The 12,804-nt window shown below is 37.5% G+C and overlaps 1 protein-coding gene across 5 annotated transcripts in view; it reads right to left on the bottom strand.

Moving 5' to 3' along the window:
- Positions 1 to 12,804, bottom strand: part of SULF1 (sulfatase 1) — a 125,860-nt gene that overhangs the window by 97,997 nt on the left and 15,059 nt on the right. For all 5 annotated transcript variants that reach the window (XM_052788260.1, XM_052788259.1, XM_052788261.1 and 2 more), the window contains 2 exons: positions 4,474 to 4,544; positions 2,145 to 2,242 (listed from right to left, as the gene is read on the bottom strand). The gene's annotated coding sequence lies outside the window, so the exon portion shown is untranslated. The remainder of the gene's footprint in view (positions 1 to 2,144; positions 2,243 to 4,473; positions 4,545 to 12,804) is intronic.

The raw sequence follows: 12,804 nt of genomic DNA, 5'->3' as shown, positions 1-12,804 counted from the left end.
GTGAAATGGGTTTTTCAAGCTCTTACACTTCCCAAAAATAAGCTGGGATCCAAAAGCCTGTTTAGGACTGGGACTGGGATATGCATGTGTGCAATAATGAAACTACATTTCTAAAAAACCTGACCCCAAGGGTTAAGTTGTATTTGACTTAATTAACTGAAGTTGGCTTTTGGAATGTCAGCGGATAATATGCCAGGAAAGTCTTTGCACTGAGAGTGTCATTAATAGATTATATACATAAGAGACATGATTTTTAAGCTTCAGGTCAAAAAGCCGCCTTTTCATTTTTCTTGGAACTTTCCAAGTATTTTATCCATGCTGCAAGTGATAACACTTTATTTCATAATAAATATTCTGAAGGCATTCCTAATACTGACAAATATGAATTACATTTATTCATACTTCACAGTTATAGTTTCATTGTATGAGATACCATGACCCTAAATCTACAGAGAAAAAGTATGTTTATAAATTTTTCTTGCGAAATGTCTCTACAACAGCAGATGATGTCAATGAAGAGTGAACCTCTAAAGTTTCAGGTTAGATAAACAATGTCCAACCTTTTTTTTAAAAAAAAAATTAACCTTTGGATCTGAAAAAATTGCTTGGATATCTTCCAATGTAAAGTCCTTCATAAGATTATTTGTGCTTCCTGCCTTTGGTAGACCGGGAACATCACCAAAATGATCACTTGTCATTTCATTGAATAGAACTGGAAGGTACTGCAAATAATAATCCAGTTCATTCTCTTCAACAAAAGCAAGATCACTCATCTAAATCATATTCTTTCATTACTTCCATTTCTGTGGAAATCTAAGGCATCATTATCTTGGCGCTACTCTAGTTAACCGCTTTAAGAGCAACCTAGGAAAAATATAGATAAACCTATAGATAAACCTAGTAAAAATTTAGATAAAGTTCGGAGACAACATTAGGATGGAACTGGAGATAATGACTAGATCGATGGTATAGGACAGCCTGGATATCCATATGTTGTATGCAAGCAAACAATACGTGCTTTATATGGGACCAATATACAGCCACATATCTGGAGGGAAAATAAAGCAGATTGAATAATCTTATATTAATTCTAATTGTTACAAAACATTATCTGAAGATCTGGTAATTTAAATATTCTGTAATTAAAATAAACTATGAGCTAACATGTCAAATAGTAACTGGTTCCAAACAAAATTCTATACAGACTCACACGTGAAATAAACTTGATGTATACCAGCTGTCTTTCATTACTAGTAATGTCTTAATTTTAAATCCAAATTTACTTCTACCACACATATACCTGCTATTAAATCACATGCATTTGCAAATTGTTTAACCAGAAATATTTTATGTAAATGAGGTGACAGAAAATAATACAGATGAGGGAAAAAATGAATCTCAGTGCATTTCAAGCTTCCTTCTCTGTGCTTTATCATGTGGCTTTATATTTTTATTTGTTAAGTTGAGATGTATGATTTGATACTCAGCCGAGTGCCGTAATTCCCACATCACAAGGTCACCACACAACTTGCTGTGACCTCCTAATTCCACCTAAAAGTCAGCCAGGCCTTGAAAGCACATTACTAGTGCAGATCTTTTGGAATTGCTTTGGCAGAGTCGTGTAAGACAGCTTGCGTAGTGTTTTTCTTTACCATGACCAGCTGCATAGAGTGAGATTAGCTTCAAGTTTTCATAATCATCATGTTCACATAAACAAAGGAAAATTCCAAACCATTACTTTTTGCTTAATGTATATCTGTCTCTGCAGGAAAAGTGCACTTTAATCTTGGCATAACTCAAGCCTATAAAATATTCCTTTTCATAGTCTCAAGAAAGGCATACATTTTGTTCACAGGATGTTATTCGACAACCACAAAACATACAATTTCTGGATGTCTTAAAAAATAGAAAGTTAATAGTAGCAAAAGTTGGATTGAGACGCTATCTGTGTAATCATTTACTGGCTCACTAAAATGTTAAGGGTCCTTGGGTTAGTCTTGAGTCTTTAAAGTTTGGCAGAATAGATCCTCCAGAAGATTTACTACAGCTTAATTATTGACCTGACATAATACTTAGGCTATGTAGCACATGCTGATGGCTTGTTTGGTTTAATTAATTACTGAATAAGTATTTTATTTTTGTACCTTTGAAGATTTCCTGCAGTTAATGTGCCTTGGTTAATTTTCATAGCATTGGACAGAAGTCTGTATGTCTTGCTCAGTGAATTTATTATAGGCAAAACCTGCAAAAAGGGGAAAACATTAATACTTAGAGCTGCTAGGAATCACACATTTTAGTTGTAACACAAGCTCTGTTCATGCTGGATTTAGAATTTGTTTGCAAAACTAAACTTATTCATTCCTATTTACTTTGCTGAATCACTCTGAAGAACCAAGTTTATCCAGGTCTAATTACCTTGCTTACAAGTCAGCAAGCTGCCATCGTTAAAATAATTGAAACATTAGAGAGCACACATTAATTTTTAAAGATCCTGACTTCCTTGTGTTTTGTTCATTATTAAAGTACCTATCAATGTGTACCTGCTTTTTCAGTGCATTGATACAGCCGAGAAAACTTAGAGCAGATGTTCTTCTACATGAGAAAAAAAAGAGTAATTTCTACTATTGTAAAATAACCATACAGAAATGATAAGCTATATTTTATTTAGCTGTCAAAATCAAATGAAAATGCTTTCCTTTTGTATTCCTTGTGGGCAAGCTCTATCAAATTTAACAGAAATGTATACCTTCAAGTTAAGCGTAGTCTTACTGTTTGGCTAACAAAATTTTTACATCTCTAGCCTCAGATTCCAATGGATGGTTCAAATAGCTAGATGTCCATCGCTAAGCTCTGTAACTTGTCAGGATATTTTCTGAGAATATTTGTAATATTTTAATAAAATTTTCAGTTTTAGAGATACTTGTCTCGGCTTTCATAATTGTTCATTCATTTATTTGTTCTTTTCTAAAATGAGGTAATAATGAAATCATGTATAAATCAGCACAAAGAAGTCCATTTTGTCTTTAGGCAACTAAAATGTAACTACCAGTATCTGCTATATTACATCATCTTCTTCCTTTGACAAAAACCAATTGGTCCATATCTCCTTTCTCTTCTTCTGACCTGAGCTAGTATTAAGATGCAAGATCTCATAGGTGACTCCAGTCAGGAGAAAGTTTCAATGACAGAAAAAAAGCTCTGTTTCATTTATTTTCATGAAGACAGGAAATATTTTGTTGACATGAGCTGTAGTTTCACATTCCCTTAGCCTCGTCTAGTCACAGGCTTCTGACAGAAGAGAGGTCACCTTCCCCTCCCATCCTGGCGGCGTGTCTCTCCAGAGCGCGCCAGCACACATGCTCCTGGGGTTGAGGGGAGCCAGGTGAAAGAACCGATCTGACCAAGTGTTAATACTGCCAGCCAAAAACATACCAGTAAACCAGCAAGTGGGTTAGTTTTCAGATGGGTCGGCTCTGTCATCTGGCTCCCTGTGTTGTCACGCTGCTGCCAGCGCTGTCCCAAGGAAGGAGCAGAACTGGGGGCCACCACCCCAGCAGTCAGCACATACATCATGTAACCCTTGCCTTGGACACAGGCGCACTAAAGCCACCGGACAGGGTTTTCCTGCCTAAGCCAGCCTGTCCGTCAAAAGGGCCTCTCTCTAGGCTTTAGTTTCCTCTGTTATGAAGTCTCTTTCTCTGTCAGTCTGTCTGCTCCCCTTCTTCGGGACCTCTCTCCATCTGGTGCACCACCCTTCTGGGAAGGGCCAGCCAAAGCCTGGCTGCCTAATGCTTACGCACTCTTGAACAGCTCTGGGGCTTGACTTTGGTTTTGGAACAAGCATGCTTTACTGTTTCTTACAGCTGTTTTATAAGGGCAGTGGCAAGGAAGTCTATCTGTTTTGAGGATAATGAACGCAGTTAGATTCATCATTTGAGAACTTCTGAAGGTCAAACCCAACCTTATTAGGAAAACTCTGGTGACTTGCACAGACACCAGCAACGGGAACAATGAACACACATGGGGAGCATTATTTCATGCACAGCTGGGTACCTGTGACCAAAAAAAAAGAAATCCAAGGAAAAATTGGGGCATTTATAGCTTCCAGAGAATGGAGGGGGAGGAAAAAGGAAAAGAAAGAATGAACCCTCCCTCAACAAACCCCAAAGGGAGATAGTGTAAATAGAGGAACCTGAAATACATACACCCCTAATATGCTGCTGCAAAATGAAATGTAACCTTTGCTTCTCTAATGCAGAACAGGTCAAAACAGTGGTCTATACGGTGCCTGGCAGTGGACTCGTTTCAGTTAATCGGAAAGGATTGTGAATTTTAAATCACTGGCCAGAACTGTGAAGGTCTGAGTAAGTTTAAATAAAAAGCTGCCAGTATTTGGGAACTTAACAAATTACCTCATAGTTATTATTATGCTATAAGTATGCACTTGCAATATTACAGTCCTCTAAATCTTACCTTTTTCTTATGCAAGAAAGAAATATAGTCATTATTTTTCCACTCTTCCTCAGTTCAGGGTTTTTTTCTTGCTGTAATAAATAAACCAATAGAAAGTTACAACAATTTCTAAGCAATAAATTTAATAATATTTTTAACGAAAAAAACCCAAACAAATCACTTGCATTTACCTATACATTATTTCTAGGAATATATCCCAGCACAATAAGAAAGACATTGCATAGCGTAACGGTTTTTTGAGCTGTCCCATAAGCCTCACTGGGATTATCGCCTCTAATTTCAGCAGGGAAGGGTTACAGCAAAGTACATTGCTACTGCAATTTTCTTAATTTGTCAACAATTCTCTTTCTTCTTTAATTCTTTTCTTGAGAAGGTTATACTGATAGTGTACAGCATCTACAGAGGGCAGTAGCTCTCTAAAGCTGATTCCACAGGTGCAAAGCAGAAATCCAGCAAGACTTATTTAGATTCCAGCCAGTAAGTTCAGTTAAGCCTGCTTCTTAATAAATCAAAAAACAAACCAATGTGCTGTTAGGTTTTCAAGTTGGTAGTGGCTGTGAAAACCAATAGGTCTTCTGATATTTCACCTTGAAAATTTAAGCCCAGAATCTAGATTAAACACTCCTAATGTACAACAAAAATACATAGCTATGAAATAATTGCAGAAGTGAAAAATAACGTTATTATTGTATTACCTAATACACGGTTTTGGCTTTCTTTCTTTGAGAGATTGGTTTCTCCAGCTTTTAATAATGTATTTTTTGTTGATCGATTTCCAATTTTTTAGCAGTGCTGTAATAGCTAGGATAATCAGACTGAAGGGTTTGTCATTCTCACTAGCTACCATTGAACCTTTTTGCTCACCATTAATGTCACATAAAGTTATGGGCAACTAATGAAGACTTACTTTTCTCTCTGGATACTCTCAGCACTCTTGGGCATGTGTATTGCTTGGGCCAAGAGGCTAGGATTTAAAAAAAGCACTCTCATAGTCAATCACACTCAACACAACTTATCTGTCCCAATGGCCACATAAGCCCTCCTTTGACCACATCACAGGAGCCAGCAACGCCCTGCCGACCTTCCGAGTGCAATAACTCCTAGGTGACCAGTGCGAGGGATGGGTGAGTGCACCAGGCCCCTTCCCACAGGAGGGGGCATTGGTTGAATGCACACTAGTGTTACAGCAATTATTTCCCCCAGCAAAATCTGTGATATAATGAAAGGCCAAGAAATCAAAACTGACATGGTTTTTCCACTTACTGTATTAACTAGACCAAGTCTCAAGCACATGATGCAATGAAAGATGAGCTATCAGTCACAGTATGAGAGGATGCAAAGAAGGGATAGGTATGCAAACACTAGAAGATGATTAATCAAATTATTCACTCAATTTTGAAACATAAATGGTCTTACTATGTTTTGTTACAGTTACTTGTTGTAGTTATGTGGAGGGGTGGGCTGTGATCCATCGGCCAGCTTTTTAGCTTCAGTTACGTGAGTGCAAATCCCACTGAAAGGGTGACTGCATGTAAGTACCAAAGGATAGATTTTGGCCCTTAACTTCCTATAAAAAAGAGTATTTTTTTCCTATTATTGTTGTTGTTATGGGAAACAAATTGGGCAAAGAACTTTTGGAAGGGAAGTGTTTTCTAATGGCCAAGAATGTAATAGCAAAGAAAATAAAGAAAACAAATCATCAAGATTAAACTAAGCTAATGGAGAAAACAATGGTTAGAACAGCAAATCAAACAGAGGGAAGAGGCTTAAAAACAATCCTCAAATCATCCCTGTTCACAATCAATAAGATGACTGCATGTGTACAACAAAAGCTCTTTTTTTCTCTGTTTAAAATATCTCCTTCTTTCATTGTGAGAGATCCATGATTTTTTTACCTCTTCCTTCTTGCTCACCACTGCACTTAAGATGCTAGTTTCAAGTACATGTGATAAGGCAAAATCAGGAATCACCTAATAGCACCAACTGGAGTGAAACATTGGCTTTAGGAACCATTTTATCTACACATACAAAAGGGTAAAAATAGTGGATGATGAAGCAGAGTGATGATGAAATAAGCCATTGGATGATATACAGAAGAAAGAATCCAATAGCGCTGGAATCAACAGGAATCTTTCCATTTACTTTAGTGGGCATTACAGAGCAGAAAAAGACACATGGAGGTGGTAGCTACCATTGTCAAAGTTTCCAGATCCCTGTTTTCCACATTCATGAGCATATGAAAATACAATACTTTCCAGTAGGTGCACAAACGAGTTCATTATGACTTAACATTAGAGAGGATGTTATTCCATAATTTTATTCTATGGAAAAAGGACTCATTATTTTCTTTAAATGCTGCTGCGTTTAAAGAAATTGCAGGAGCATTTTCATTTTTCTTCTTCAGGTTTCTGTGCACCATTTACTACCTAAATTCTGATTACAGCCTTAGTCGGGAACCTTGCCACCACACATTTCCAACCTGTGGTACAGATGGAGCCTTAACAGCATCCCACGATGAGAAAGACTTACAGCATGCTGTAATGCAAGATCACTATTTACTGTTCTGCCTTTGAACAGCAGGTGTTTAGATACTGCTGGATGGCGTATTGTTTGGGAATTTGGAGGAGTGTAGGTGTATGTGTGACAGTGAGAGAAATCCTTCCTATATAACACAGATAACCAGTAAAACATAGGAGGGTTTACTATGTGCAGGACTTTTTCAATACCTGGGACATATTGGTGATAAAGAGTTTTCCAAATAATTCCAGAAGTGGTAATACATGACTGTTACCATGTCCTGGGGCTGCAATGATCTTATTTAAGTTCACAAAAGAAACAGTCACAAAGCCTCCGAGGAAGACCCGAGGGACTGCGGGAGTGTTGTGTGTGATTCACTCCATCTCTGAGTCAGTCCTGAATTTACGTACTCAGTTTCTTGCCAGAAGGGAGGTCTTTCAGAAAACAGGAAAATACTAGACCCACGTCTTTCTACAGACTCAGCCAGAGACATGTTCATTACTTTCTCAGACCAACGCTGTATAAAGAATGTCCTTAGGCAGCAGCTTCCCGTTTCACTTAGAAACAACTGTATTCCAGTGGAGAACTCAGTGATTTCTGTGTGCATAAAGTGCTTTTGCATTTCCAGGGTTTAAATACTCTATATACAGGTTACAAGTGCAAGATGATTGCAGTTGTAACTCACTGAAAACACAATGACCTGGAAAATGTTTTGGTGGCTGACTTCACAAATGCCAATAAATGGACAAGAGAATCCAATTCCAGTTACCCAATACTTTTTTGCTGGACCATCTATAGGCATGATTGCAGAGCAGTCCAAGCAACCACAATTTATGTAAGTGTTCAATTCTCCTCTGGCCTTGTATTTCTCATTGCCTTCAGTAGGCACTGTAAGAAGTATTTCTGAATAAGGATATATCCTAATATTTCTCAGAACTGCAGCTCCATTAGTGACACATAAGGGAGCTCCAGCATACACAGAGCTCTCCCACTGCCTGGCACCGTTATGGTGCCATCCAGCCTTGCTCATAATAGATTCAGAAGACAGAGTAGTAAAAAGGCACCTAATGCCAGCAACGTATGAACATTACTGACTTCACCACTCATTCAGCAATATTTCTGTAACAATGGAAATATCTCTTGTTTAAAAAAACAATGGAGCAGCCTATGCAGATCAATACAACATCTATTTGCAAAACAGTGACGGTTAAAACTGACCTCATATGCTTCTAGATATTCATAACTCAGTGGGATTATCTCAGTAGACTAATTTCAAAAGAGCTTCTATCACTTACTGCTAAAGATTCCTTGCTAAAAGAACTTCCATCATCAATATAGTGAACATGCAAGGGGCAATTCAGCACCAGTCATAAAATGACCTCTGCTACCCATTTCTGGGTGAAACAGTGCAGAAGAAAACTTCTTGGTGTCACCTTCTTGAAGTGTGAAATACTGCTTTTAACAGTTATGAGCAAAACCCTTAAATTAAATAAAACTAATCTATATAAATCTTTTTTCCTGAGAAAACAAGACTCTGTGCATTTAAGTTTTCATCACGATTTTGGTAGATATGACTAAAGAATTGCCATAATATTTGACTCTCCATTTGGAAAAATGTGTTAGCCTGATGCATGAATCTATTTTGCTACACTGTAAAAATGCACTGGCTGTAGCATTCAAGTCTGCTTCCAAGTGCTTAGCTAGCTAGTGAGAAAATGACACAACTCTTACACTTCAAAAGAACAAAGACCAAATTCTGCTTTCTAAATTACAAGTAAAAAGCCAAACTAAAAATTTGACCATTAAGTGTAGTGAAGTAAAAATTCAATCAGACCAAAGTAGTAGACAATAAAAATATAATATTCTAAAATAAGAGAAAAGATTCAATTCAGCTCTCATATAGCAAGCCACTTTACATTTAACTTGCAATTTTTCCCACTTTGATTTAACCAAAACGTTTGATTTGGTAAGTGTACCAATACTGAATAGATGTATAGGCTTAAGGGATATTCCCATTATTATTATTCCAGTAGAATTAACCACTGAGGAAAGTGGAAACAAATATGGCTGATCTTCAAAACAGCAAAAAGGTGGTAGAAGCTTCTTGAAATAGCCTGAACCTGACAGGCACTTATTCCTCAAAAACGACTTTTATACAAACTGCTATAACTCCTCAGGGTGTAAGGTATTCCTGTGTTTCTGCTATGCAATTGTGGGAGAAGAAAACAAATAATTTGCATTTTAAAGGATATCTATCTCAGTTTAAGTATTTGGGAGACTCTAGCAGCCCCAAAATAGACTTAAAATGTTAACTCATACTCAAAATTCATGAAGGGGGAGGTGGAGCAGGAAATTTCTTAGATGTGACTTGATGAGGGTTAATGAGCCCCCAATTATGAGTGTGCTTTCTTAGTTGATAAAATATCAGCATCTCCCTTTGCCTTACTGTTCTGGCAGATTTGTTTTTTCAGCAGCCAAATACAGCCTTTTGTTTAGCGAGAAACACAAACTACAGACAAGGTTGCTTCAGTGAGAAAAATAACTCAGGGCTTTAAAAAAAGCAGGCTTTTCCTATATTTCAGCACTTAATATAACAAAGTCAGTGTGACTTGAAACCTGACTACTCCTTATCGCCTTCTGAACATAAAGAACAATGTCACTACAATCAATGAATCAAAAAGCAAGATGACCTTAACTTAAGTATTTAAGGAGCAATTTAGGAAAGTGAAACATGTGAAGGCAAGGAAGGAGGCAAGGAAGACTACTTGCTGGAAACTTTGCCTCTCTGATTTTGAGAATGCACAAGTTTACTTGAAAAAGAAATTAAAATAATGATAAGTAATAAATCTTTTGTGTTATCTTGTTAATGTCATTGCTTTTTTTTTTTTTTTTTTTTGAGAAATGTGGAACCATTCCATAGACACAACTGAGCTCTGCCTTCTGTTAAGGGTTGCAGCACCATTGAAGTTTGGACTCATTTAAGCAGTTCTGTTGTGCTTTCAATTCCCCCACCTTCTTTTTTTCTTCCAGTAGATTGAAATGTGACCAAATAGCAGCATGACTGTGAATGGAAAAGATAATTCTCACACGACATTCTTCTCAGTGCTTTGGGGAAAACGCACACATACAAACAAACACATTTACTCATGTCTGATTCAAGATGTGAAAAAAAAAATAATACGGCAAATCTATGAGAAATTTTTCTGAAATTGGAAACACACTTAAAAACTCTCCTATGTATTTGTTTTGTTTAGACTAATTAAGACTTCTGCTTTATGTTACCACAATAGACACTAAACATTTGCAATATATTTACTGAGGTTAAAGGGATTATGGGATGAATTTGTATCTGTTACACCATTATCCTTAAGCAACACTGCTTTAGCAATCAGTTGGAATACATTTTTATCAGTCTAAAAGGTGACTTGTCAGTCTAACCAGAGACATTTTGCATCCTCAGTACATTATATAACACAGAATGTTAGTAAATTTTGTTCCTCAGGAAAAAAAATCCTCTTCTGTTGAAATCTTACGTTACCATATTGGCATAGCTAGATTAAATATGGAGGCAAAAGAACTCGTGGATTGGATGGGAGCTATAGTTTGTACTGCTTCTCTCATACCTGTGTAATTTCTTATACTAATGGAAGTCCTTATCGTAAACTGAAAAATGGGAAATTCCTGAAGTAAAATATGTCCAAAAGAGTGAAAACAAAGTTAAAAATTCTAACGCAAGGGATACAGGGATTTACTTCTGTTGTTGAGCCTCCCACGCACACACACACACACGCACACAGAGAACAAACATTCACTTCCCTTATTAAAACATGATGGTGGAACTAGTTCTACTAACACAATCTTTTTCCATGTCCTACTCACAAAATGTAAATTAGATTAGAGTCAAGCTTCCACTACATTAAGTCTCCTCTTCCAAGGAGATTTTTTTAAAACATACATCTTTTGAGTTTCTCCAGCAATATGAAGGACTGCAAAAGCTCTTTGTTATAAAAGCTATTTTAGATCTTAAAAAACTTGAGTATACTTTCTTCCATTCAGCTTTTGTGTTGTACATTGTTAGCTTTTCCTAAGCGTAAAAGCTGGAAAACTGGTATCAGCAGTCTTCCCTTAATAACTTGGTATACAGGATAGCACAATACCAAGACACCATTAAAACTCAAGGCCCTGATGCATGATTTTAGAAATTCACACTCTGTTAGACTAAGAAGTTAGTTCTTCCAGCTGTTCCATTTTCTATACCCCCATCTCTGGTCAAGGTGACTGACCCTCTAAAAGAGACAGCAGAATGGGAGGTCTGTCCTAATGGGAGAGCTCCCCAGTGCTTCCTGTTTATAGCCCAGTGTATTAACTAACATTTAAAAATGGCTACTTCAATTTACATCAAGATGCAGAGTTATGGATGGGAGTAGTTGAGGGGATGCTATGGAGCACATTCAGCTTTACTTGCAATGGGACCTCTAATCTCCAGCAGATTAACAGGGCAACAGCTGGGAGGAGTGATTCTGAAATCTCTCAGAGACATCAGAGATCATGGATCAGTGCAGAATAAAGATCCCTGTTGAGGCTCCAAGCTGCAAGTGCGGAGTCTAAGACTGCATTTCAGACCCATCACCTTGCTAAGCAAAGAGTAGACTTAATTAGCCAGCAAGAAGGAAACCTCTGCCTTCTCAGATCTTGGGTGTCTAAATCATCCTGCTCAGGAGGTCCTCAACCATTATATGGTCAAAGCTCTTGTGGCTGAAAAAGCACTTCCAAAAAATTTGGAAACATCCCCCAGATGACAGTGGTCACACACACGTCTGTTCTATGGGGGTACCTTTACACTACAGCTGCAAAGCTGGTGTGCGTCCAATGTTACATTTATTTGAGGAATGCTAAGCCAGTTTCAATGCATTTGTACAAGCTAGTTTGTACCAATTTAAAAAGTCAATAAATGCCATTGTAGACAAGCCGTTAGTTTCAGAGACATTACAAAATGAACTGTCATGGTTTAATCCCAGCCAGCAACTAAGTACCATGCAGCCACTCACTTACTTGTCCGCACCCAGTGGGATGGGGGAGAGAATTGGAAGGAAAAAGGTAAAACTCATGGGTTGCGATAAGAACAGTCTAATAGAACAGAAAGAAAGAAGCTAATAATGATAATAATAACAATAATAAAATTATAATAATAATAAAAGAGTTGGAATATAGAAAACAAGTGATGCACAATGCAATTGCTCACCACTCACTGACTGATGCCCAGTTAGTTCCCGAGCAGCGATTCCCCCCCTCCCCGGCCAGTTTTCCCCCAGTTTATACACTAGGCATGACGTCATATGGTATGGAATATTCCTTTTGCCAGTTTGGGCCAGCTGTCCTGGTTGTGTCCCCTCCCAACTTCTTGTGCCCCTCCAGCCTTCTTGCTGGCTGGGCATGAGAAGATGAAAAATCCTTGACTTAGTATAAACACTACTTAGCAACAACTGAAAACATCAGTGTGTTATCCACATTCTTCTCATACTAAATCCAAGACATAACACTATACCAGCTAGTAGAAAGAAAATTAACTCTATCGCAGCTGAAACCAGGACAACAGGTTTGTGCTGATGACTGCTATCACATATTGGTTACCTATGAGAAGTTACAAGATGATGGATAGCGAAGAAGGGTGGATAAAAACTGAATCAGACCATGCTTGCTAGCAACTCAATTCAGTGAAAAGGTCAAAAATAGCAGGACAGTAACCAGGTTTTAAGAAATAAATATTACTGAAATTTAGGTTGAGTATTTTCAATACTGAACATTATAAACAAG

This window comes from Harpia harpyja, chromosome 5 (genome assembly GCF_026419915.1).
Source record: "Harpia harpyja isolate bHarHar1 chromosome 5, bHarHar1 primary haplotype, whole genome shotgun sequence".
NCBI lineage: Eukaryota > Metazoa > Chordata > Aves > Accipitriformes > Accipitridae > Harpia > Harpia harpyja.
The sequence above is the reverse complement of the archived record's forward strand: the minus strand, read 5'-3'. Positions and strand labels throughout refer to the sequence as shown.